This window comes from Narcine bancroftii, unplaced genomic scaffold (assembly GCF_036971445.1).
Source record: "Narcine bancroftii isolate sNarBan1 unplaced genomic scaffold, sNarBan1.hap1 Scaffold_154, whole genome shotgun sequence".
In the NCBI taxonomy this organism is placed as follows: Eukaryota; Metazoa; Chordata; class Chondrichthyes; order Torpediniformes; family Narcinidae; genus Narcine; species Narcine bancroftii.
The window spans coordinates 4093255-4120092 of record NW_027211889.1 but is presented as its reverse complement, the minus strand read 5'-3'; the positions used below and the strand labels follow the sequence as shown (position 1 = coordinate 4120092).

General features: G+C 47.9%; 1 long non-coding RNA gene across 2 annotated transcripts in view; it reads left to right on the top strand.

Moving 5' to 3' along the window:
• Positions 1-664: 664 nt before the first annotated feature.
• Positions 665-26838, top strand: part of LOC138750496 (uncharacterized) — a 192817-nt gene continuing 166643 nt past the window's right edge. Inside the window, exons 1-2 of one of the 2 annotated variants that reach the window (XR_011349366.1) lie at positions 665-749; positions 12441-12569. This is a non-coding gene — a long non-coding RNA (uncharacterized lncRNA). Of the gene's footprint in view, positions 827-12440; positions 12570-26838 lie in introns of both variants that reach the window. The other variant, XR_011349367.1, reaches the window with a different exon arrangement.

Genomic DNA, 26838 nt, shown 5'->3' with positions numbered 1-26838 from the left:
AACTTTCAAAATGGTGGTCAGTAGGATTGTCTTGCTGAGCCTCCGGAAACAGGTTGTCACGGGGCCAAGATCTGCACACTCTGCCAGATGACCAAAATGCAGAATACGTGAAGGCACCATCCCCAGACATTCGAGTCAGCACCACGTAGGTTCAGCCATGTCTACATTAACATTGTAGGGTCACTACTAGCCTCCCGCGGGGCAAGTTATCTTCTCACCATGATTGCCAGCTCCATGAGGTTCCCCGAGGAGGTCCAGCTAACTGACACAACCACTTGTGTCCTCCATTAAATTGGAAGCAGTAATAAATATGAAGGAGCGATTGATAATATATAGTCTCCCTTGTAGTTTGGGTGCAATGTATTTCTTGAGATCAGAGGAATCCAGGAGCCAGGACAAAGTGATCCTGTGTTTCCCAAGGATTTGATAGAGTTGGGGTAGTAGGAGGTGGAAGGGCCGAAGGGTTTACTGCTCCTTCGACTGCCTCTCTTTTCTGTCTTGCGATGCTGATTGGGTGCGACTGTGTGTTCCATCGCTCGCTGATGAGTTATTTCAATTGCACGAGCCAATGGACTGATTCGGTGAGGCCGCTTTTGGATTGGACGCTGAAGTAGGGTTAGATTGATGGGCGGATTCGCGGGCTGATTGGCTCTTGATGTGAGGAGGCGGGACCTTGGCGGTGGCGTCGTCAGCTCGGGGTCGGTCGCGTCGCCGAGGGCGCTAACGGGAAGAAGTTGGCGGCGGCGCCGGTACCTTCCTCAGCCGCGCGGTCCAGAGAAAGCGGGCGGGTCGCCGCAGCCCGATGGGCCCCACCGTTGAGCGGCCGGTACCTACGGGGTGTTTGGGTGGAGCCGGCGCGTCGGTGCGAGGCCTGATGGCGCCAACAGGGCGAGGCCGGAGGACGCGGGGTAACTGGTGGCGGGGGGGGAGAAGGGGAGGGGCAAGAAGGAGATTTGCACGTCTTTAGTTGGCGCATGCGCGATGGGTTCGCCACTTGGCGTTCGGTTCGCGCATGTGCGGTTGATACGCATGTGCCAAATGACGGCCCTAAGCGAACCCTTTGGGCAAGCGCCAACTGATGACTCGCGCATGCGCACAGAAATTAAGATGGCTGCCCCCAGCGGATGGACCCCGAGACACTGAGTCACAAATTCAATCCGCACATTTTGGGTCTTTCGTTCCCTGTGTCTCTGTTCTCGTTTGTCAAATCATTTGATTTTAAAAATAGGCTCTAAGACTTCAGGCACCGCACACGGGGAAAACTCCGACTTGCGACCATTGTGAGATCTGACTGATCCTTCAGTCTCCATGACGGTCGCAGGTCGGGGAGGGCTGTCTTGGACTGTCCGAGTGTTGCTCCGATTTCGCTTTTTTTTTGCTCGCCCGGTCGCTTGGCGTGCTACAATCTCAGTGTTTATAAGGGGGAAATTCTTTTAATGTTTCATTTACTTTTGTTACATAATTCTTCCTAGATTATCTGTGTAACATTGAAGGTTATGGGTTTTCATGAACAGCAATCATGATTTTACTCATAATTTGATGACGAAATGGATGGGAAACTTTTTGCTAATACTCCATGTGAATTGAAATAAAAATGAAGTGACAAACTTAGGAAGACTTGTTTACCCTTCTTTTAAAGCAGGATGTCCAGATGATTTTCATCTTGCTTGCTGAATTAAAATGTGATTTGTCTGTTCTTAATGGCAGCTGCCATATTGGCATTGCAAGGAAAGATGGGAAATGGGTCAGGTCCTTGGTGGTCCCAGTAATGCAATGGAGAAAGATGTCACAGGGCTGAATGTGGTTTAGGGAGGGAGAGGTTATTAATTTTTAGGAAACATATGTGTTCAGCCACCTATCAGTATTTTTTCTCAAATAGAAACTCCTGCTGGTAGAAGCCATTTCCTACTTTGAACAGGCCCAATGTCATTATCTAAGCAGATATTGTTACGAGCCCAAAGGACCCCAAAACTCAGCAGCAATAGACATTCACCAAGACAGGTGGTTTTTAAAACAGAAGTTACTTTTAATCAACTTTAAACATGAAAATAGAATGAAACTTTAACTTAACTAACCCAAATTAACCCCCTTCAAATTCTAAGCACACATGTTTGTAATGTGTTTAAATTTTATGAAAAGTTCTTTGGTTCACAGTTCAATCTCACTTCTCCTTCTTCCAAGTTCTCTGGATGCAGGCAAATCTTCTGCTGTGCACATAATTGATCATGTATAAATTTCACCAGGTTTTGGTGCTCGAAAGGTAAATGTTTACCGCTCAGGAAGGTTCTTGTAGGGTTTGCAGAGAGTGATTTGTTGTTCCAGGATTTCCACAACTGAGGTACCACCATTAGTCACGTCAATGTCTCGCTGATGAAACTTGCCCGGTCAGGGTTTTCCAGATGGTAACTTCTTTCTTTCAGTGACCACAGAGTTCCATTTCTCTTATTCCAAACAACAGGAGTTCTTTCTTCTGCTCAAGCTGTGGTTAGGTAAACAAAACCGGTGAGTGACTTTCCTGTAAGCACCCTGCAGAAAGGTACTTGTAGTCATCCTGGCTCCATTTCCAAACAATGGTCATTCATTTTATTACATCAGTTCAGTTAACACCTACTTGTGTATGTGCATCAATATTTCTTGTCTTTCAAATAAAATCTGTTTTAAAAGGTATGTATGTATGTTTGTAACCTACACTAAATCTTACCAAAATCGCAAATATTACCAAATTCTCCAAATATATTTATTCATTACAATATCACGTAAGGAGCAACTGGGTCGATGAACTGCCTTGGGTTCTATTAGGAGTATGAACAGCTCCAAAAGAAAATCTGTCTGCATCATCTGTAGAATTGATGTTTCGTCCGGCCCTTATGGTTCCAGAAGATATTCACTTCAGAAACAATTCAGACATGGACATCCTTCAACAACTCCGCAAGGGTATTGCTAACAGCAAACCATCCTCTACCAACTGGCATGGCAAAACTAGGCACTATTAAACACTGAATTTGTATTTGTACGAAGACAGGTTCCAGGGGCACCATTACTAAAACCACATGAAGGACCATTTTGTTTGATTAAGAGATATGGAGTGGTATATACATTGGACATCGGAGGGCATCCACAGCTATTCAGCGTGGACAGACTTAAACCTGCCATATGGACCCTACTTCACCAGTTCAGTGCTATCAACCCAGGCGACATGAATGTCTGCCTAACTCAAGCATATCTGGTATCTTAAGTTACAGTGACGATTTTGGGGGGGGCATGATATAGCGAGTGCACAGCGTGGTATTACGAATTGCCACCGTCAGTTCCTAGACTTAACTGACACATTACGGGCTAACTGTGTAAACATTTTTCATCACCCTATAAACTTTTTCCCATTGTAAACCCGATGTCACAGTATCTGTCTCAGACTCCTGCAAATCACCGTTGAACCTCCTACCCACTCTGTACCCGGAGTCAGAGTATATGCCTCAGTCTACCGAACATCACCATTAAAATGTCTCCCCACTGTTAACTCTGTGTCAAGGTATCTGCAACAATGTATTGCGTTTCACGTTTAAACCTCTTCCACACTGTGAACCTGGTGTCACAGTACTTGTCACAGTTCATTGAACCTCAACGTTAAACCATCTCACTAATGTGAACCCAGTTTCACGGTATCCGCCTCAGTCTACAATACATCACTGTTAAACCTTCTACCCACTGTGAATCCGTTATAACAGTATATGCCAGAGTTTATTTTGTATCACCGATAAACTTTCTCCCCACTGTGAACCTGGTTTTCACAGTATCTGACACAGTTTATCCTTCATCACTGATAAACCTTCTCATTGATCTGAATCCGGTGTCACAGTTTCTGTCTCAGTGCGCCATACATCATTGTTAAAGCTGTCTCCCACGGATCCCCACTGTTTCCCATCAGTTCCCCACTGTTCCTCAGCTATTTCCCACCATTCCCCACTTTTCCCCATGGTTCCCCACTCTTCCACTCATTTCCCAATCTGTTCCCCCATTCTCCACAGTTCGCTATCTGTTCTCCACTGCTCCCCACTATTCACCCCTGTTCTCCACTGTTCCTTAGTGATCCCCACTTTTCCCCACTGTTCCTTAGTGATCCCCACTTTTTCCCATCTCTTCCATCCATTCATCAATTTTTCCCACTGTTGCCCTCAATACACCATTGTTCCCCACTGTTCCTCACTGTTCCCCACCTGTCACACACTTTTGACCAATGTTCCACACGTTCTCCAATGTTCGCCTTTTGTTCCCCATTGCTCTCCCCTGTTACCCTGTGTTCCCCACAGTTCTTCACTGTTCCCCACTTTTCTCCAGCTGTTCCCAATCTATTCCCCACTGTTGCCCTCTGTTCCCTACTGTTCTCCATTTCTCCCACTTTTCCCTACTGTTCCACATTTCTTCCCCACTGTTCCCCACAGATCCCAACTGTTACCAACTGTACCCCATGGTTCCCCATTGTTGCCCATCAGATGCTCCTCTGTTTCCAATCTGTGCCCCATTTTTCCACACTGTTTCTCACAGTTCTCCACTGTTCACCATCTGTTCCCCACTGCTCCCCAGAATTACCCACTGTTCCCCATGGGTCCACTCTGTTCCCCATCTGTCCCCACAGTTCTCCAGCTGACCCCCTGTTCCACACTGTTCCGTTCTTTTCTCCACTGTTCTGCATCTGTTCTGCCAAGTGCAAGTGAGGACAAAAATGCAAGGTGAAGACAAGTGAATGTGTGGCTGAGGGGCTGGTGTAAAAGACAGGGTTTTGGCTTCTTGGATCATTGGGCTATCTTTTGGGGAAGGCATGACTACAAAAAGAATGGGTTACACCTAAACTCAAAAGGGATCAATGTATTGGCAGCTAGGTTTGGTGCAGCCGTCGGATGTGGTTTAAGCTAATTTGGCACTGGGATGGGAACCTGTATGATAATCAAAGGACAGGAAAGATAAAATAGGAAAAGTTGGGTTAGGCAGCGAAAGTAAAAATCAGAAAGAGCAAGGAGGGTGAAAAAAGCAAATCTGAAGGCTTTATATCTTAATGCAAGAAGCATTCGGAACAAGGTAGATGAATTGGCTGTGGAAATTGAGACAAACAAATACGATTTGATTGGGATTACAAAACATGGCTGCAAGGTGGGCAAGCCTGGGAACATAACATCCCGGGGTATACAATATTTGGGAGGGGTAGACAAGAAAGAAAAGGGGGTAGGGTAGCTTTGATGGTGAGAGAAGGAACCGACACAATTGACAGGAAGGTTATTAACTCGGAAGATACGGAATCTATATGGGTAAAACTGAGGAATAGCAAGGGGCGGAAAATGTTAGTGGGGGTGGTATATTGGCCTCCAAATAGTAATGTAGAGGTGAGGGAAGGCATAATAAGGGAAATTAGAGAAACGTGCAATAAGGGAACAGCTGTCATTATGGGAGACTTTAATTTACATATCGATTGGACTAGTCAAATTAGTAAAAATACTGAGGAGGAGGAATTCCTTGAATGTTTACGGGACGGTTATCTAGACCAATATGTCGAGGAACCAACTTGGGAGCAGGCCATTTTAGACTGGGTATTATGCAATGAAAAGGGCCTAATCAGCAAACTTGTTGTACAAGGCCCTTTGGGTAGGAGCGATCACAATATGATCGAATTCTCACTCGACATGGAGAGTGAAGAAATTATCACCGAGACTAAGGTCCTGAATTTAAATAAAGAGAATTATGATTGTATGAGACGGGAGTTGAGTAAGATTGATTGGGTGGTTTATGGTGGGGGGGGGGGGTGACGGTGGATAGACAATGGAAAGCATTCAAAGATCTAATGGAAGAATTGCATAAAAATAAACCAAGAAAAGTGACTCAACTGGTGATAACAAGGGAAATTAGAGACAGCATTAGGTCCAAAGGGAGAACATATCAATTGGGCAAAAAAAGTACCAAATCCGAAGACTGGGAACAGTTCAAGATGCAGCAAAGGAGGAGAAAGGGATTAATCAAGAGGGCAAAAATAAATTATGAAAGTAAGCTTGCGGCAAACATAAAAACCAACTGCAAAAGCTTTTATAGATATGTCAAGAGGAAAAGATTGGTGAAATCCAGAGTAGGTCCCTTGCAGTCAGAATCAGGGGAATATATAATGGGGAATAAGGAAATGGCAGACCAATTAAATTCTTACTTTAGTTCCGTTTTTACAAGAGAGAATACAATAACCTCCCAAGGATGTTGGGAAACATAGACACTAATACAAGGGAGGAGCTGAAAGAAATCAGTATCTCTAAGGACATGGTCTTGGGAAAATTGAAGGGATTGAAGGCCGATAAATCCCAAGGGCCTGATAATCTACATTCTAGTGGACCTTCAGATAGCAGATGCTTTAAAAATTATTTTCCAGAACTCAATAGACTCAGGATCAGTACCCATGGATTGGAGGGTAGCTAATATTACCCCACTATTTAAAAAAGGGGTAGAGAAAAAGTGGGGAATTATAGGCCGGTGAGCCTTACATCAGTAAGGGGCAAAATGATGAAATCCATTATTAAGGATGTAATAGCGGAGCATATGACTAGCAGAGAAGGGATCGGAGAGAATCAACATGGATTTACAAAAGGTAAATTGTGCTTGACAAATCTATTGAAATTCTTTGAGATGGTGACAGGTAAAATAGATGAGGGAGAGCCAGTGGATGTGGTGTACCTGGATTTCCAAAAGGCCTTCGATAAGGTTCCACATAAATGACTGGCATGCAAAATCAAGGCTCATGGGATTGTGGGGGGAAGGTATTTATGTGGATTGATAACTGGCTGGCAGATAGAAGACAGAGAGTTGGGATAAACGGCTAATTTTCTGAGTGGCAGGCGGTGACCAGTGGGGTGCCACAGGGATCTGTACTGGGACCCCAGCTGTTCACAGTTTACATTAATGATCTGGATGAGGGGATTGGATGTAATACCTCCAAATTTGCAGACGACACTAAGCTAGGAGAGGTTGTGTGCACTGAAGAGGGGGTCAGGAAGCTCCAGTGTGATTTGGATAAATTGGGGGACTGGGTAGATACATGGCAAATGCACTACAATGTGGATAAATGTGAGGTTATCCACCTTGGTAACACAAACCAGAGGGCAGATTACAATTTGAATGGCAATAGATTGGGAGATGGGGAAGTGCAGAGAGACCTAGGGGTTCTTGTGCACCAGTCACTGAAGGCGAGCATGCAGGTACAGCATGCGGTTAAAAAGGCAAGTGGTATGTTCGCCTTCACATCAAGAGGATTTGAGTATAGGAATAAGGATACCTTACTGCAATTGTACAGAGCCCTGGTGAGAGCACACCTGGAGTATTGTGTGCACGTTTGGTCGCCTTTTCTGTTCTTGCAATGGAGTGCAAAGGTGATTCACCAGGCTTTATACCTGGAATGACAGGAATAACTTCTGAGGAAAGATTGCACAATTTGGGATTGTACTCGCTGGAGTTTAGAAGATTGAGAGGGGATCTCATAGAGACATATAAAGTTCTGGCAGGACTGGACAGAATGGATGAGGAAGGGATGTTTCCAATGGTGGGGGAGTCCATAACCCGGGGCCATGGTTCGAGGATAATAGGCAAACCATTTTGAACCGAGATGAGGAGGAATTTCTTTACCCAGAGCGTGGTGAATCTGTGGAATTCATTGCCACACAGAGCAGTAGAGGCAGGTTCATTGAATATATTTAGAGGGAATTAGATATATTTCTTCAGTATAAGGGAATTAGGGGTTACGGAGAGAAGGCAGGGACGGGGTACTGAAATTTAAGATCAGCCATGATCTCATTGAATGGCGAAGAAGGCTCGAAGGGCCGAATGACCTACTCCTGCTCTGATCTTCTATGTTTCTGCCCTGTTGCCCATTTTCCCCAATCTTCCCCTCTGTTTTACACTGCTCTCCACTGTGCCCCTCTGTTCCTCATTCTTCCCCTCTTCCCTTAGTTCTTCACTGTTCCCCACTGTTCCATAGTGTTCACATTGTTCCCCATGGGTCCATAGTGTTCCCCATCATTTCCTAATCTGCTTCCCACTGTTCCCCACAGTTCCCCACTGTTCTCCATTTGAACCCCCTGCTCCACACTATTCCCTATTTTTCCCCACTATTCTGCATCTGTTCCACCCTGTTCCCCACTGTTCTCCAGCTGTCTCCGTTCCACATTTATCCCACTGTTCCACAACTATTCCCCACTGTTCCACAACTATTCCCCACTGTTCCTGACTTTTCCCTTCTGTTCCCCATCTGTTACCAACATTTGTCCACTGTTACTCACTAGTTCTCCACTGTTCGTCACCTGTTCTCAACTGCTCCCCACTGTGCCCCTCTGTTCCCCACTGCTCCTCTTTCTTCCCCCTGTTGGGGAACAGAGGAGCACAGTGGAGAACAGAAAGGAAAAGTGGGGAACTGTGGGGAATAGTCAGGAACAGGTGTGAACCTCTGGGGAACAGGTATATATGGGGAACAGATGGGGTACAGTGGAGAACATTGGGAAAAATGGGCAACAGTGCAGAACAGTTCATGGGGACCAGTGGGTTAAATGGGGAACAGAGGGAAAAAGTGGGGAACAGTGGGAATAATGCAGAAGAGTGGGGAAAAGTAGGGAACCATGGGGAAAAGTATGGAACCGGGGGGACAGCTGGAGAAGATTGTGGAAGCGTGGGGAACACTGTAGAAAAATGGGGATCGGAGGGGAATAGTGGGGAGTGGGAGGGAATGAGGAAAGGAGAACAGTGGGGAACAATGTTCCGCACTGTTCCCCAACGTACACCCTGGTTCCCCATTGTTGACCAGCAGAAGCTCATCTGTTTCCACTTGTGCCCCACTTTTCCACACTGTTTCTCACACTACGCCACTGTTCACCATCCATTCCCCACCATGAAATATAAAGTGTTCACAATCCTTACTCTGGAGATAAAAGTTTTGAAGAACAGGTTCATCTTTATTTCGAGTCTGCAGAGTCGGGTGTCCCTGGTCTGGAGACACACTGGAAGTTCAGAATCATCACTCTTTTGTACAGTCCCGCGCTCAACATCACCCCACCTTCATTTACCTTCTTCCAATCAGAATCCCAATACATTACAACATTCTCCTTCTCCCTTCCATCAATCCAGGTATCACTCAGTTCTTCCCTCTTCATACTTTGCCTGTTCATGTCTCTATGAGGCAATCGCAGTACTAGCTATAGACTATCTTAGGTCACTGTACCAACCTGAACCAGTTCCTTGCATCCTTGGGGCTTGAGATAAGAAGGGGCCCACTGGCTAGTACTGTCTACTCTCAAGCTCTTATCTACATACTTTGCATTCCATCATTTTTCACAGAATGGTGCGAGTTTAATCATATTCAACTGTTTTTCACAATTCCTCCTTTTTTCTCGTTATCATGTATTTCTGATTAAACTGCATTATTGTTCACCTTTTGTTTCCTCAAATTGTAACATGAGTTGAATTTGTCGTTGTTCATCTGCCATGGGATTTTTTAATACCACCTGCTTCGCTCCAGTAGCTGAGCAAATGGATCTTGTGATAAAACATCGTAGGATGGCTGATCCAATCAATAAGCCCACTAGAATCATTCAGCCAGATATAGCAGAGTGCATTAACTATGGCCGCCAACCTCCGAAATTCCAATCTCCCCATGTCCAATCACCTCCTTTTTTATATTTATCTCTAGTCTCCTGGATCTTCTCTCTACACTTTTTAATATGGACCACCAAATCCGAGATATTAGCTGATTCATCCAGGATGTATGTGTAACATTCAGAACCAATTAAAGCCCTTTCTCTGTCAAAATAAAATCAAGGGCCATGCATTTTTGGAGGACTGTAAGTTGCATGGTGGCCATTTCTGTATTTATTGCCCAGACTTGGGATTGGACTTCCCCAAGTACCAGGTTCGTATTATTTACTAGTTCATCTAGGGTGGCTGCTATTTTTGAATCTCAACCGCACTTTGTGCAGCTCCATATGTTGGGAAAAACCTCCACATGAGACGATCTCCTTCAGTCACCCTTTTGCTTTTCCCATGGGACAAGCCTAGTACAGGTAGCTGATTAAGTTCACGGACATGGGGAATTAAGTAAGCCAGGTAATAACATCCACTCCAACCTTTAGGTGTACAGGTCAATATAAATCCTTTTGTCCGATTCCAACATTCCTTTTCTCCAGGTAACCATGAATAAATTTTACGTCCACACACCCAATATGTGCCATTCACCGGGTGTGGGATTCACAGTCGTGTGACGGTCTAATTCTTCATGAAATTGGAAACTCCTAGTTGGTTTCTCAAAAGGAAGCATCTCTCCAGACTGAGGAGTTGGTGACTTTGTTGGTTTTGGTCGTATCGACCACCCTTTGTATTTATCTTCAATGGTTGGATCACTGTTGCTCGGCAAGATCTATATATCAAATAATTTGTGTAGGGAGAGAGGGATTGCTACTAAGGGGACTCCTGACTTGCCATGGTGTGGTATTTTCGCAGAAACCCAACAATCTGTTTGATTTTGGTTCTTAGCATAATTAGTACATAGAGAGATAAAATAATTTTTAGGTTTAACACGCAAAGTTATGATATGTATAAGTCAAATTGAAATAGTAAGCGCAAAAGTTTCATTATTGTAGTTTTCTTTTCTGTTCCTTTTTACTCCTCTTTCCTTCTTTCTGTGGCTGGTGGTGGGACCACAGGTCCCTTTATTCTTTTTTTAAAGTTTTTTTTCTTCGCACTATGAGCCATATTCACCAAAATACCCACAAACGTTTCCCTCTTGAATATATAGTGTCCCACCCCCTCCCCACCCACTAAACATTCAACATATACAATACAATAAACCCATTAAACAATGTTATCACACAATGGAATAGACAAGAAAATTGTGTCATCTACTTTTACACACTGGGTCAGTTCATTTCGTCTACTTCTCATTCTGTCATTTCAAGAGGTGGTGGTCTGCGGTAGGACCTCTCTTTTGTGTTCCATGTACGGTTCCCAAATTTGTTCGAATACTGTGATGTTATTTCTTAAATTATATGTTATTTTTCCAATTCAATACATTTATTCATTTCCATGTATCATTGCTGTATTCCCAGGCTATCTTCTGATTTCCAGGTTGACATTGTACATTTTTTTGCTACAGCTAAGGCTATCGTAATAAATCTTTTTTGCGCTTCATACAAATCGAGGCCACGTTCTTTACTTCTTATATTATTTAGAAGAAAAATCTCTGGATTTTTTGATATGTTATTTTTTGTGATTTTATTTAATACCTGATTTAGATCTTCCCAAAACTTTTGCACTTTCTCACATGCCCAAATTGAAATATACTGTTGTTCCCGTTTCCTTCTTACAGCGAAAACATCTATCTGATACTGTTGGGGCCCATTTATTTAACTTTTAGCATGTGTCCACCCCTTTTCCTTTGTTCAGTCTGATTTTTCTGTGGTCAATAGTACTAGATATGGTCTGTTCCACCAGGGCTGAAGCTTTTCTTCTTTCCACGAATTGATCAGGACCCAGTCACCAGCATTCACAGAGTGGATAGAGAAATGCAGAGGAGGGCTCTGCACCAGCAGACGCTTAGCTTTTAAATCTGCAAGAGAACGAGAAACTGCCAGTCGATAATTCCTTAAAAACACATCATTATTTTTGACTGTAGGTATTCCTTCTATCCGCCCCAAATATGGGAGTCCAAATAACATCTCGTAAGGGGATATTAATGTTTTGTCATGGGGCTGTCCGAATTCTGAGAAGAGTTATTGGTTAGCACTTGGTCCAGGGTAATTTAGTCTCTTCTTTTAGTTATGTAATTTGCATTTTTAAAGTGGCATTCATTTGTTCCACTTTGATGCCTTGGAGTATGCAGCTTCCATTTTATCCCTAAGGTTTCACAGACCAGGCTGTAAATTTTAGAAGCGAAGTGCTTTCCCTGATCTGAATTGATGGATTCGGCTATTCCATATCGGGGTACAATTTTTTCCAGAATTATATGCTTGTTCAGTGGCATTGACGGTGGGGAACGCTTCAACCCATCTCGTGAAATGGTCCACTACTGCTAGTAGAAATTTCCATCGCTGGACCTTAGGGAGTTTGGTGAAATCCACTTGTATCCGCTGAAATGGCCAGATTGCTAAAGGTGGTACTCCTCCAGGCATAGCTTTCATAACTTTCTTATAACTTTCTTATTAACCTTTAAACAGATCACACAGCGGTTCACTGCCTGTCTTGCTAGGATATAGACTCCTCTGCAGGCATAAGTTTGTAAGAATGCATCACACAGTGCTTGCACTCCCGGTGGGAGCATGAGTGCAGTTCCCCTAGTATCTGCTGGGTGATTTCTTTATTTAACAATTGTCTTCCATTGGGGAGCCACCATTTTCCGTCTTCTTTGCTCCCATCTTTTCCATTTTTTTCTTCTTCAGGGAGGGAAAAGATAGGACCTTCTTCAGCCCTTCTCTGAGAGGTATCAGAGCCATCAGGTGGATGTACTTTTCCTGATCGTGCCGCTTGTCGGGCCAGTTCATCAGCCATCCGATTTCCTCGTGCTTTTGGTGAGTTCCCCTTCTGATGACCTGGTACATGTACTGTGGCAATTCTTTCTGGTTTGATTAATGCTTCCAAAGTCTTTTCAGTTAGTTGCTCATGAGCCAGTTCTTTTCATCTTGTTGTTATCATCCCTCGTTCTTTCCAAATTTTCCTAAATGTGTGTACCACTCCAAATGCATATTTCAAATCTGTATATATGTACCTTTCTGCCCTCCCAACAGTCCCCACAAGTCCCCAGAGTTCCCCATCAGTTCCCTATCTGTTCTAAACTGTTTCCCACTGTTCGTCACCTATTCCACACCTGTTCTCCATTGTTCTGCCTGCTGTTTCCCACCAGTTCCCCACGTTTCACCACTGTTCTCCATGGTCCCCCACTGTTCCCCTCATTTCCCAATCTGTTCCCCACTTTTCTCCACTGTTCTCCCATTTTCCACAGTTCGCTATCCGTTCCCCACTGCTCCCCACTATTCCCCTCTGTTGCCCACTGTTCCGCAGAGATCTCCACTGTTCCCCTTTCCTTCCTTACATTCCTCAATTTTCCCAGCTGTTGCCCTCCATAGTACAGTTCCCCAACAATTTTACGTGTTCCCCACGGTTCCCCACTGTTCCCCACCTGTCAAACACTTTTTAACACTGTTCCCCACATTCTCCAATGTTCGCCAAATGTTCCCCACTGCTCTCCACTGTTACCCTCTGTTCCCCACTGTTACTCATTCTTCCCCTCTGTTCCCCATTGTTCCCCCACAGTTCTTCACTGTTCCCCACTGTTCTCCAGCTGTTCCCAAACTGTTCCCCAAAGTTACCCATTTTTCTCACTGTTCCCTACTGTTCCACATCTGGTCCCCACAGTTCTTCACTGTTTTCCAGCTGTTTCCAAACTGTTCCCCACTCTTGCCCATTTATCCCAATTTTCCTCACTGTACCCCATTTTCCCACTGTACCCTATTGTTCCACATCTGTTCACCACAACTCTTCACTGTTCCCCACTGTTCCTTACCTGTTCCCCAATGTTTCTACCAATCTCAACTGTTTCCCAGCAGTTTCCCACCTCTTCCCCATGTTTCCCTACTGTTCCCCATCAGTGTCCCACTGTTCTCCAACTGTTCCCCATTTTTCCTACTAATCCCCACTCTTCCACATCTGTTCTCCACAGTTCACCTCTGTTCCCCACTGTTCTTCACCTGTTCCCCAACTTTTTCCCACTGTTCCCCACCAATCCCAAGTGTTTCCCAGCAGTTTCCCACCTATTCCCCATGGTTCCCCACTGTTCCCCATCCGTTCCCCATTGTTCCCCCTGCTCCCTTTTGTTTTCTCTGTTCTCATCTCTCCTGCAGTGTTCCCCACTGTTCCCATCTGCTCCCCTTTCCTCATTGTTCCCCCCTTCTCCCCAATATTCCCCTCCATTGCCCATTGTTCTGCAGTATACCCCATTATTCCACACTCTTCTCCCTCTGTTCCACACTGTTTCCCATTTTTCCCACTGTTCTCTACTGTTTCACACCTGTTACCCTCAATTCCCAGACTGTTCCCCACAGTTCCTCCTTTTCCCCACTTTTCCCCATTTTCCCACTATTCCCTACTGTTCAACAATGTTCCCAACTGTTCCCCTATATTCCACATCAGTCACCATCTGTTCCCCAATGTTCCCCATATTCCCCAATGTTCTGCACTGTTCTCCAACAATCCCCCCACCGTAACCCACTGTACCACATTTTTGCCCACAAAATGTTCAACTCTTTCCCATCTGTGCCCCACTTTTCCACACTGTTTTCCACAGATCTCCACTGTTCACCATTTGTTTCCCACTGCCCCCCAGAATTATCCACAGCTCCCCACAGTCTTCAACATTTCCCCAGTGTTCCCCACTCTTCCCCAATGTGACTCTATGTTCCCCACTGTACTAACTGTTCCCCACTATTCCCCACTGTCCTTCACAGTTCCCCACAGTTCTTCATTGTTCCCAAATGGTTCTCCACTGTTCCTCACTGTTTCCCAGCAGTTACCCACCTGGTCCCCATGGATCTTCACTGTTCCCCATCACTTCCCCATCTCTTTTCCATCTGTACCTCACTGTTACCCCCTTTCTCCACTGTTTACCGTCTGTTCCACACTATTACTCCTGCTCCCCAATGTTCCTCTCTATTTTCCAGCTGTTCCTGAACTGTTCTGCACTGTACCCCTTTGTTCCCCACTTTCCCCCATTTTTCCCACTGTACCCTAATATTCCACATCTGGTCCCCACAGTTCTTCACTGTTCCCCACTATTCTTCACCTGTTCCCCATCAATCCCATCTGTTTCCCAGCATTTTCACACCTGGTCTACAAGGTTCCCCACTATTCACCGTTAGTTCCCCATATGTTCCCCATTATTCTCAAGCTGTTACCCATCTGTTCCCCACTGTTACCCATCTGTTCCCCACTGTTCCCCTTTGTTCCCGTCTGTTCTGCAGTGTTCCCCACTGTTCCCTTTTCCTCATTGTTCCCCCCACTTCCCAATAATCCCTCCATTCCCCATTATTCTGCAGTGTACCCCTGGGTTCCACACTGTACCCTACTTTTCTCCACAGTTCCCCACTGTTCTGCATCTGTTCCAACCTGTTCCCCATTTTTCCCAATGCTCCGTACTGTTCCCCATTTATCCCACTGTTTCCCATTTGTTCTCCACTGTTCCACAACTGTTCCCGACTTTTTCCCTCTGTTCCCCACTGATCCCCAACTGTTCCCCATTGTTCCTCACTGTTCCCCAATTATTACCCACATTACCCCCTGCTCTATTTGGTTCCCCTCTGAGCTGCAGTGTTCTCTACGGTTCCCCACTTTTTCCAATGTGTTCCCCTGCTCCCTTTGGTTCCCCTCTGTTCTGCAGTGATCCCCACGGCTCCCCACATTTTCCAAACTGTTCCCCCGGCTCTCTTTGGTTTCATACTGTTCTGCAGTGTTCCCCACGGTTCCCCACTTTTTCCAATCCGTTCCCTCTGCTCCCTTTGGTTCCCCTGTGTTCTGCAGTGTTCCCCACAGTTCTCCACCTTTTCCAATTCGTTCCCCCTGCTCCCTTTGGTTCCCCACCTTTCTGCATTTTTCCACATGGTTCCCAACTTTTTCCAATCGGTTCCCCACTTTTTCCAAACCATTCGTCCTGCTCCCTTTAGTTCCCCTCTATTCTACAGTGTTCCCCACGATTCTATACATTTTTTTCCATCCTGTACCCCCTGCTCCCTATGGTTCCCCTCTGCCTTGCAGTGTTACCCATGGGACCCCACTTTTTCCAACCTGTTCCCCTTGTTCCCTTTGGTTCCCCCCTGTCCTGCCGTGTTCTCCACGGTTCCCAACTTTTTGCAATCCGTTCCCCCTGCTCCGTTTGGTTCCCCTCTGTTCTGCAGTGTTCTCCACGGTTCCCCACTTTTTCCAATGCGTTCCCTTTGCTCCCTTTGGTGCCCCTCTGTTCTGCAGTGTTCCCAACGGTTCCCCACTTTTTCCAATCTGTTTCCCCTGCTACCTCTGGTTCCCCTCTGTTCTGCATTTTTCCACACTGTTCCCCACTTTTTCCAATCCGTTCCCCCTGCTTCCTTTGGTTCACCTCTGTTCTGCATTGTTCCCCACGGTTCCCCACTTTTCCGAACTGTACCCCCTGCTCCCTTTGGTTCACCTCTGTTCTGCAGTGTTCCTCACGGTTCCCCACTTTTTCCAATCTGTTCCCCCTGCACCCTTTGATTCCCCTCTGTTCTGCAGTGTTGCCCACTGTTCTCAACTTTTTCCAATCTGTTCTTCCTGTTCCCTTTGGTTCCCCTCTGTTCTGCATTGTTCCCCACGGTTCCCCACTTTTCCGAACTGTACCCCCTGCTCCCTTTGGTTCACCTCTGTTCTGCAGTGTTCCTCACGGTTCCCCACTTTTTCCAATCTGTTCCCCCTGCACCCTTTGATTCCCCTCTGTTCTGCAGTGTTCCCGACGCTTCCCCACTTTTTCCAATCCGTTCCCCCTGCTCCCTTTGGTTCCCCTCTATTCTGCATTGTTCCCTACATTTCTCCCTTTTTTTTCCATCCTGTACCCCCTGCTCCCTATGGTTCCCCTCTGCCTTGCAGTGTTCCGCATGGGACCCCACTTTTTCCAATCTGTTCCCCCTGCTCCTTTCGCTCCACTCTGTTCTGCAGTTTTCCCCATGGTTCTCCACATTTTTTCCAAACTGTTCCACCTGCTCCCTTTGGTTCTGCAGTGTTTCCCACGATTCCCCACTTTTTCCAATCCATTTCCCCTGCTCCCTTTGGTTCCCCTCTATTGTTCAGTGTTCCCCACGGTTCCCCACTTTTTCCAATCTGTTCCCCTGCTCCCTTTGGGTCCCCTCTGTTCTGCAGTGATCTCCACGGTTCCCCACATTTTCCAAACTGTTCCCCCGGCTCGCTTTGGTTTCATACTGTTCTGCAGTGTTCCCCACGGTTCCCCACTTTTTCCAACCTGTACCTCCTGTTCCCTTTGGTTCCCCTCTGTCATGCAGTGTTTTCACAGCTCCACCAATTTTTTCTTATCTGTTCCCCCTGATCCCTTTGGTTCCCCTCTGTCATGCACCACGGTTCCCCACTTTTTCCAATCCGTTCCCTCTGCTCTCTTTGGTTCCCCTCTGTTCTGCAGTGTTCGCCACAGTTCTCCACCTTTTCCAATTCGTTCCCCTTGCTCCCTTTTGTTCCCCACATTTCTGCATTTTTCCACACGGTTCCCTACGTTTTCCAATCGGTTCCCCACATTTTCCAATCTGTTCCCGCTGCTCCCTTTGGTTCTCCTCTGTTCTGCCGTGTTCCCGACGCTTCCCCACATTTTCCAATCCGTTCCCCCTGCTCCCTTTGGTTCCCCTCTATTCTAGTGGTCCTCACGATTCTCCACATTTTTTTACATACTGTACCCCCTGCTCCCTATCGTTCCCCTCTGCCTTGCAGTGTTACCCATGGGACACCACTTTTTCCAACCTGTTCCCCTTGTTCCCTTTGGTTCCCCTCTGTCCTTCCGTGTTCTCCACAGTTCCCAACTTTTTGCAATCCGTTGCCCCTGCTCCGTTTGGTTCCCCTCTGTTCTGCAGTGTTCCCCACGGTTCCCCACTTTTTCCAATCTGTTCCCCCTGCTCCTTTGTCTCCACTCTGTTCTGCAGTTTTCCCCACGGTTCCCCACATTTTCCAAACCATTCCCCCGGCTCGCTTTGGTTTCATACTGTTCTGCAGCATTCCCCACGGTTCCCCACTTTTTTACAAACTGTTTGCCCTGCTTCCTTTGGTTTCCCCTGTTCTGCATTGTCCTCCACGGTTCCCAACTTTTTGCAATTGATTCCCCTTGTTCCGTTTGTTTGCCCTCTGTTCTGCAGTGTTCCCCACAGTTCCCCACTTTTTCCAATCAGTTCCCCCTGCTCCCTTTGATTCCCCTCTGTCCTACAGTGTTCCCCACCGGCGCAACTTTTTCCAATCCGTTCCCCCTGCTTCCTTTGGTTCCACTCTGTCGTGCAGTGTTCCCCACGGTTCCCCACTTTTTCCAATGCATTCCCTCTGCTCCCTTTGGTGCCCCTCTGTTCTGCAGTGTTCCCCACGGTTCCCCACTTTTTCCAATCTGTTTCCCCTGCTACCTCTGGTTCCCCTCTGTTCTGCATTTTTCCACAATGTTCCCCACTTTTTCCAATCCGATCCCCCTGCTTCCTTTGGTTCACCTCTGTTCTGCAGAACTCCCCACAATTCCCCACTTTTTCCAATCTGTTACCCCTGTTCCCTTTGGTTCCCCTCTGTTCTGCATTGTTCCCCACGGTTCCCCACTTTTCCGAACTGTACCCCCTGCTCCCTTTGGTTCACCTCTGTTCTGCAGTGTTCCACACGGTTCCCCACTTTTTTCAATCTGTTCCCCCTGCACCCTTTGATTCCCCTCTGTTCTGCAGTGTTGTCCACTGTTCTCAACTTTTTCCAATCTGTTCCTCCTGCTCCCTTTGGTTACCAACTGTTCCGCATTTTTGCACACGGTTCCCCACTTTTTCAAAACAGTTCCCCTTGCTCCCTTTGGTTCCCCTTTATTCTGCAGTGTTCCCCACGATTCTCCTCATTTTTTTAAATCCTGTACCCCCTGCTCCCTTTGGTTCCCCTCTGTCCTGCAGTGTCCTCCACGGTTCCCCACTTTTTCCAACCTGTACCTCCTGCTCCCTTTGGTTCCCCTCTGTCATGCAGTGTTTTCACAGTTCCCCAATTTTTTTCTATCTGTTCCCCCTGATCCCTTTGGTTCTCCTCTGTCGTGCAGTGTTCCCCACGGTTCCCCACTTTTTCCAAACCGTTCCCTCTGCTCCCTTTGGTTCCCCTCTGTTCTACATTGTTCCCCACAGTTCTCCACCTTTTCCAATTCGTTCCCCCTGCTCCCTTTGGTTCCTCACTGTTCTGCAGTGTTCCCCACGGTTCTCCAAATTTTTTCTAATCTGTTCCCCCTTCTCCCTCTGGTTCGCCTCTGTTCTACATTTTTCCACACTGTTCCCCATTTTTTCCAATCCGTTCCCCCTGCTTCCTTTGGTCCACCTCTTTTCTGCAGAGTTCCCCACGGTCCACTTTTTCGAATCCTTTCCCCTGCTCTCTTTGGGTCCCCACTGTTCTGCAGAACTCCCCACGATTCCCCACTTTTTCCAATCTGTTCCCCCTTCTCCCTTTGGTTCCTCTCTGTTCTGCATTGTTCCCCACGGGTCCGCACTTTTCCGATCTGTTCCCCCTGCTCCCTTTGGTTCCGCTCTGTTCTGCAGTTTTCCCCACGGTTCTCCAAATTTTTTCTAATCTGTTCCCATGCTCCCTTTGGTTTCCCTCTGCCCTGCAGTGTCCCCCATGGTTCCCCACCTTTTCCAATCCGTTCCCCCTGCTACCTTTGGTTCCCCTCTGTTCTGCAGTGTTTCCCACAGTTCCCCACTTTTTCCAATCGGTTCCCCCTGCTCCCTTTGATTACCCTCTGTCATGCAGTGTTCGCCATGGGCCCCACTTTTTGCAATCCGTTTCCCCTGCTCACTTTTGTTCCCCTCTGTGCTGCAGTGTTCTCCACGGTTCCCCACTTTTTCCAACCTGTACCTCCTGCTCCCTTTGGTTCCCCACTGTCATGCAGTGTTCCCCACAGTCCCCACTTTTTCCAATCCGTTCCCTCTGCTCCCTTTGGTTCCCCTCTGTTCTGCTGTGTTCCCCACAGTTCTCCACCTTTTCCAATTCGATCCCCCTGCTCCCTTTGGTTCCCCACCTTTCTCCAATTTTCCACACGGTTCCCTACTTTTTCCAATCGGATCCCCTCTTTATGCAATCTGTTCCCCCTGCTCTCTTTGGTTCTCCTCTGTTCTGCAGTGTTCCCGACGCTTCCCCACTTTTTCCAATCCATTCCCCCTGCTCCCTTTGGTTCCCCTCTATTCTGCAGTGTTCCCCACGATTCTCCACATTTTTTTCCATCCTGTACCCCCTGCTCCCTATGGTTCCCCTCTGCCTTGCAGTGTTACCCATAGGACCCCACTTTTTCCAACCTGTTCCCCTTGTTCCCTTTGGTTCCCCTCTGTCCTGCCGTGTTCTCCACAGTTATCAACTTTTTGCAATCCGTTCCCCCTGCTCCGTTTGTTTCCCTTCTGTACTGCAGTGTTCCCCACAGTTCCCCAATTTTTCCAATCTGTTCCCCCTGCTCCCTTTGATTCCCCTCTGGAATGCAGTGTTTGCCATGGGCCCCACTTTTTCAATCCGTTTCCCCTTCTCCCTTTGGTTCCCCTCTGTTCTGCAGTGTTCCCCACAGTTCTCCACCTTTTCCAATTCGTTCCCCCTGCTCCCTTTGGTTCCCCACTATTCTGCATTTTTCCACACGGTTCCCTTCTTTTTCCAAACGGTTCCCCACTTTTTCCAATCTGTTCCCCCTGCTCCCTTTGGTTCTCCTCTGTTCTGCAGTGTTCCTGACGCTTCCCCACTTTTTCCAATGCGTTCCCCTGCTCCCTTTGGTTCCCCTCTGTTCTGCAGTGATCCACACGGTTCCCCACTTTTTCCAAACCGTTCCCCCTGTTCACTTTGGTTCACCTCTGTTCTGCAGCGTTCCCGACGCTTCCCCACTTTTTCCAATCCGTTCCCCCTGCTCCCTTTGGTGCCTCTCTATTCTGCAGTGTTCCCCACGATTCTCCACATTTTTTTCCATCCTGTACCCCCTGCTCCCTTTGGTTCCCCACTGTTGTGCATTTTTGCACACGGTACCCCACTTCTTCTAATCTGTTCCTCCTGCACCCTTTGTTTCCCCACTGTTCTGCATTTTTCCACACGGTTCCCCACTTTTTCCAATCCGTTCCCCCTGCTCCCTTTGGTTCTCCTCTGTTCTGCAGTGTTCCCGACGCTTCCCCACTTTTTCCAATGCGTTCCCCTGCTCCCTTTGGTTCCCCTCTGTTCTGCAGTGTTGCCCACTGTTCACAACTTTTTCCAATCTGTTCCTCCTGCTCCCTTTGGTTCCCCACTGTTTTGCATTTTTGCACACGGTTCCCCACTTTTTCAAAACTGTTCCCCCTGCTCCCTATGGATCCCCTCTGCCCTGCAGTGTCCCCCATGGTTCCCCACTTTTTCCAATCCGTTCCCCCTGTTCCCTTTGGTTCGCCTCTGTTCTGCAGTGTTCCCGACGCTTCCCCACTTTTTCCAATCCGTTCCCCCTGCTCCCTTTGGTTCCCCTCTATTCTGCAGTGTTCCCCACGATTCTCCACATTTTTTTCCATCCTGTACCCCCTGCTCCCTTTGGTTCCCCACTGTTGTGCATTTTTGCACACGGTACCCCACTTCTTCTAATCTGTTCCTCCTGCACCCTTTGTTTCCCCACTGTTCTGCATTTTTCCACACGGTTCCCCACTTTTTCCAATCTGTTCCCCCTGCTCCCTTTGGTTCCTCACTGTTCAGCAGTGTTCTCCACGGTTCCCAACTTTTTGCAATCCGTTCCCGCTGTTCTTTTTGGTTCCCCTCTGTCCCGCAGTGTTCCCCACGATTCTCCACATTTTTTTCCATCCTGTACCCCCTGCTCCCTTTGGTTCCCCTCTATTCCGCATTTTTCCACACTTTTCCCCAATTTTTCCAATCCGCTCCCCCTGCTTCCTTTGGTTCACCTCTGTTCTGCAGATCTCTCCACGAATCCCCACTTTTTCCAATCTGTTCCCCCTGCTCCCTTTGGTTCCGCTTTGTTCTGCATTTTTCCACACGGTTCCCCACTTTTTCCAATCCGTTCCCCCTGCACCCTTTGGTTCCCCTCTATTCTGCAGTGTTCCCCACGGTTCCCCACATTTTCCAAACTGTTCCCCCGGCTCGCTTTGGTTTCATACTGTTCTGCAGTGTTCCCCACGGTTCCCCACTTTTTTACAATCTGTTCGCCATGCTCCCTTTGGTTCCCCTCTGTCCTGCAGTGTCCTCCACGGTTCCCCACTTTTTCCAACCTGTACCTCCTGCTCCCTTTGGTACCCCTCTGTCATGCAGTGTTTTCACAGATCCCAATTTTTTCCTATCTGTTCCTCCTGATCCCTTTGGTTCCCCTCTGTCGTGCAGTGTTCCCCACGATTCCCCACTTTTTCCTATCTGTACCCCCTGCTCCCTTTGCTTCCCCTCTGTTCAGCAGTGTTCCCCACGGTTCCCCACTTTTTCCAATCTGTTTCCCCTGCTACCTCTGGTTCCCCTCTGTTCTGCATTTTTCCACACTGTTCCCCACTTTTTCCAATCCGATCCCCCTGCTTCCTTTGGTTCACCTCTGTTCTGCAGAACTCCCCACGATTCCCCACTTTTTCCAATCTGTTACCCCTGTTCCCTTTGGTTACCCTCTGTTCTGCATTGTTCCCCACGGTTCCCCACTTTTCCGAACTGTACCCCCTGCTCCCTTTGGTTCACCTCTGTTCTGCAGTGTTCCTCACGGTTCCCCACTTTTTCCAATCTGTTCCCCCTGCACCCTTTGATTCCCCTCTGTTCTGCAGTGTTCCCGACGCTTCCCCACTTTTTCCAATCCGTTCCCCCTGCTCCCTTTGGTTCCCCTCTATTCTGCATTGTTCCCTACATTTCTCCCTTTTTTTTCCATCCTGTACCCCCTGCTCCCTATGGTTCCCCTCTGCCTTGCAGTGTTCCGCATGGGACCCCACTTTTTCCAATCTGTTCCCCCTGCTCCTTTCGCTCCACTCTGTTCTGCAGTTTTCCCCATGGTTCTCCACATTTTTTCCAAACTGTTCCACCTGCTCCCTTTGGTTCTGCAGTGTTTCCCACGATTCCCCACTTTTTCCAATCCATTTCCCCTGCTCCCTTTGGTTCCCCTCTATTGTTCAGTGTTCCCCACGGTTCCCCACTTTTTCCAATCTGTTCCCCTGCTCCCTTTGGGTCCCCTCTGTTCTGCAGTGATCTCCACGGTTCCCCACATTTTCCAAACTGTTCCCCCGGCTCGCTTTGGTTTCATACTGTTCTGCAGTGTTCCCCACGGTTCCCCACTTTTTCCAACCTGTACCTCCTGTTCCCTTTGGTTCCCCTCTGTCATGCAGTGTTTTCACAGCTCCACCAATTTTTTCTTATCTGTTCCCCCTGATCCCTTTGGTTCCCCTCTGTCATGCACCACGGTTCCCCACTTTTTCCAATCCGTTCCCTCTGCTCTCTTTGGTTCCCCTCTGTTCTGCAGTGTTCGCCACAGTTCTCCACCTTTTCCAATTCGTTCCCCTTGCTCCCTTTTGTTCCCACCTTTTCTGCATTTTTCCACACGGTTCCCTACGTTTTCCAATCGGTTCCCCACATTTTCCAATCTGTTCCCGCTGCTCCCTTTGGTTCTCCTCTGTTCTGCAGTGTTCCCGACGCTTCCCCACTTTTTCCAATCCGTTCCCCCTGCTCCCTTTGGTTCCCCTCTATTCTAGTGTTCCTCACGATTCACCACATTTTTTTACATACTGTACCCCCTGCTCCCTATCGTTCCCCTCTGCCTTGCAGTGTTAACCATGGGACACCACTTTTTCCAACCTGTTCCCCTTGTTCCCTTTGGTTCCCCTCTGTCCTTCCGTGTTCTCCACAGTTCCCAACTTTTTGCAATCCGTTGCCCCTGCTCCGTTTGGTTCCCCTCTGTTCTGCAGTGTTCCCCACGGTTCCCCACTTTTTCCAATCTGTTCCCCCTGCTCCCTTTGATTCCCCTCTGGAATGCAGTGTTTGCCATGGGCCCCACTTTTTCAATCCGTTTCCCCTTCTCCCTTTGGTTCCCCTCTGTTCTGCAGTGTTCCCCACAGTTCTCCACCTTTTCCAATTCGTTCCCCCTGCTCCCTTTGGTTCCCCACTATTCTGCATTTTTCCACACGGTTCCCTACTTTTTCCAAACGGTTCCCCACTTTTTCCAATCTGTTCCCCCTGCTCCCTTTGGTTCTCCTCTGTTCTGCAGTGTTCCTGACGCTTCCCCACTTTTTCCAATGCGTTCCCCTGCTCCCTTTGGTTCCCCTCTGTTCTGCAGTGATCCACACGGTTCCCCACTTTTTCCAAACCGTTCCCCCTGTTCACTTTGGTTCACCTCTGTTCTGCAGCGTTCCCGACGCTTCCCCACTTTTTCCAATCCGTTCCCCCTGCTCCCTTTGGTGCCTCTCTATTCTGCAGTGTTCCCCACGATTCTCCACATTTTTTTCCATCCTGTACCCCCTGCTCCCTTTGGTTCCCCACTGTTGTGCATTTTTGCACACGGTACCCCACTTCTTCTAATCTGTTCCTCCTGCACCCTTTGTTTCCCCACTGTTCTGCATTTTTCCACACGGTTCCCCACTTTTTCCAATCCGTTCCCCCTGCTCCCTTTGGTTCTCCTCTGTTCTGCAGTGTTCCCGACACTTCCCCACTTTTTCCAATGCGTTCCCCTGCTCCCTTTGGTTCCCCTCTGTTCTGCAGTGTTGCCCACTGTTCTCAACTTTTTCCAATCTGTTCCTCCTGCTCCCTTTGGTTCCCCACTGTTTTGCATTTTTGCACACGGTTCCCCACTTTTTCAAAACTGTTCCCCCTGCTTCCTATGGATCCCCTCTGCCCTGCAGTGTCCCCCATGGTTCCCCACTTTTTCCAATCCGTTCCCCCTGTTCCCTTTGGTTTGCCTCTGTTCTGCAGTGTTCCCGACGCTTCCCCACTTTTTCCAATCCGTTCCCCCTGCTCCCTTTGGTTCCCCTCTATTCTGCAGTGTTCCCCACGATTCTCCACATTTTTTTCCATCCTGTACCCCCTGCTCCCTTTGGTTCCCCACTGTTGTGCATTTTTCCACACGGTACCCCACTTCTTCTAATCTGTTCCTCCTGCACCCTTTGTTTCCCCACTGTTCTGCATTTTTCCACACGGTTCCCCACTTTTTCCAATCTGTTCCCCCTGCTCCCTTTGGTTCCTCACTGTTCAGCAGTGTTCTCCACGGTTCCCAACTTTTTGCAATCCGTTCCCGCTGTTCTTTTTGGTTCCCCTCTGTCCCGCAGTGTTCCCCACGATTCTCCACATTTTTTTCCATCCTGTACCCCCTGCTCCCTTTGGTTCCCCTCTATTCCGCATTTTTCCACACTTTTCCCCAATTTTTCCAATCCGTTCCCCCTGCTTCCATTGGTTCACCTCTGTTCTGCAGATCTCTCCACGAATCCCCACTTTTTCCAATCTGTTCCCCCTGCTCCCTTTGGTTCCGCTTTGTTCTGCATTTTTCCACACGGTTCCCCACTTTTTCCAATCCGTTCCCCCTGCACCCTTTGGTTCCCCTCTATTCTGCAGTGTTCCCCACGGTTCCCCACATTTTCCAAACTGTTCCCCCGGCTCGCTTTGGTTTCATACTGTTCTGCAGTGTTCCCCACGGTTCCCCACTTTTTTACAATCTGTTCGCCATGCTCCCTTTGGTTCCCCTCTGTCCTGCAGTGTCCTCCACGGTTCCCCACTTTTTCCAACCTGTACCTCCTGCTCCCTTTGGTTCCCCTCTGTCATGCAGTGTTTTCACAGATCCCAATTTTTTCCTATCTGTTCCTCCTGATCCCTTTGGTTCCCCTCTGTCGTGCAGTGTTCCCCACGATTCCCCACTTTTTCCATTCTGTTTCCCCTGCTACCTCTGGTTCCCCTCTGTTCTGCATTTTTCCACACTGTTCCCCACTTTTTCCAATCCGATCCCCCTGCTTCCTTTGGTTCACCTCTGTTCTGCAGAACTCCCCACGATTCCCCACTTTTTCCAATCTGTTACCCCTGTTCCCTTTGGTTCCCCTCTGTTCTGCATTGTTCCCCACGGTTCCCCACTTTTCCGAACTGTACCCCCTGCTCCCTTTGGTTCACCTCTGTTCTGCAGTGTTCCTCACGGTTCCCCACTTTTTCCAATCTGTTCCCCCTGCACCCTTTGATTCCCCTCTGTTCTGCAGTGTTCCCGACGCTTCCCCACTTTTTCCAATCCGTTCCCCCTGCTCCCTTTGGTTCCCCTCTATTCTGCATTGTTCCCTACATTTCTCCCTTTTTTTTCCATCCTGTACCCCCTGCTCCCTATGGTTCCCCTCTGCCTTGCAGTGTTCCGCATGGGACCCCACTTTTTCCAATCTGTTCCCCCTGCTCCTTTCGCTCCACTCTGTTCTGCAGTTTTCCCCATGGTTCTCCACATTTTTTCCAAACTGTTCCACCTGCTCCCTTTGGTTCTGCAGTGTTTCCCACGATTCCCCACTTTTTCCAATCCATTTCCCCTGCTCCCTTTGGTTCCCCGCTATTGTTCAGTGTTCCCCACGGTTCCCCACTTTTTCCAATCAGTTCCCCTGCTCCCTTTGGGTCCCCTCTGTTCTGCAGTGATCTCCACGGTTCCCCACATTTTCCAAACTGTTCCCCCGGCTCGCTTTGGTTTCATACTGTTCTGCAGTGTTCCCCACGGTTCCCCACTTTTTCCAACCTGTACCTCCTGTTCCCTTTGGTTCCCCTCTGTCATGCAGTGTTTTCACAGCTCCACCAATTTTTTCTTATCTGTTCCCCCTGATCCCTTTGGTTCCCCTCTGTCATGCACCACGGTTCCCCACTTTTTCCAATCCGTTCCCTCTGCTCTCTTTGGTTCCCCTCTGTTCTGCAGTGTTCGCCACAGTTCTCCACCTTTTCCAATTCGTTCCCCTTGCTCCCTTTTGTTCCCCACATTTCTGCATTTTTCCACACGGTTCCCTACGTTTTCCAATCGGTTCCCCACATTTTCCAATCTGTTCCCGCTGCTCCCTTTGGTTCTCCTCTGTTCTGCAGTGTTCCCGACGCTTCCCCACTTTTTCCAATGCGTTCCCCCTGCTCCCTTTGGTTCCCCTCTATTCTAGTGTTCCTCACGATTCTCCACATTTT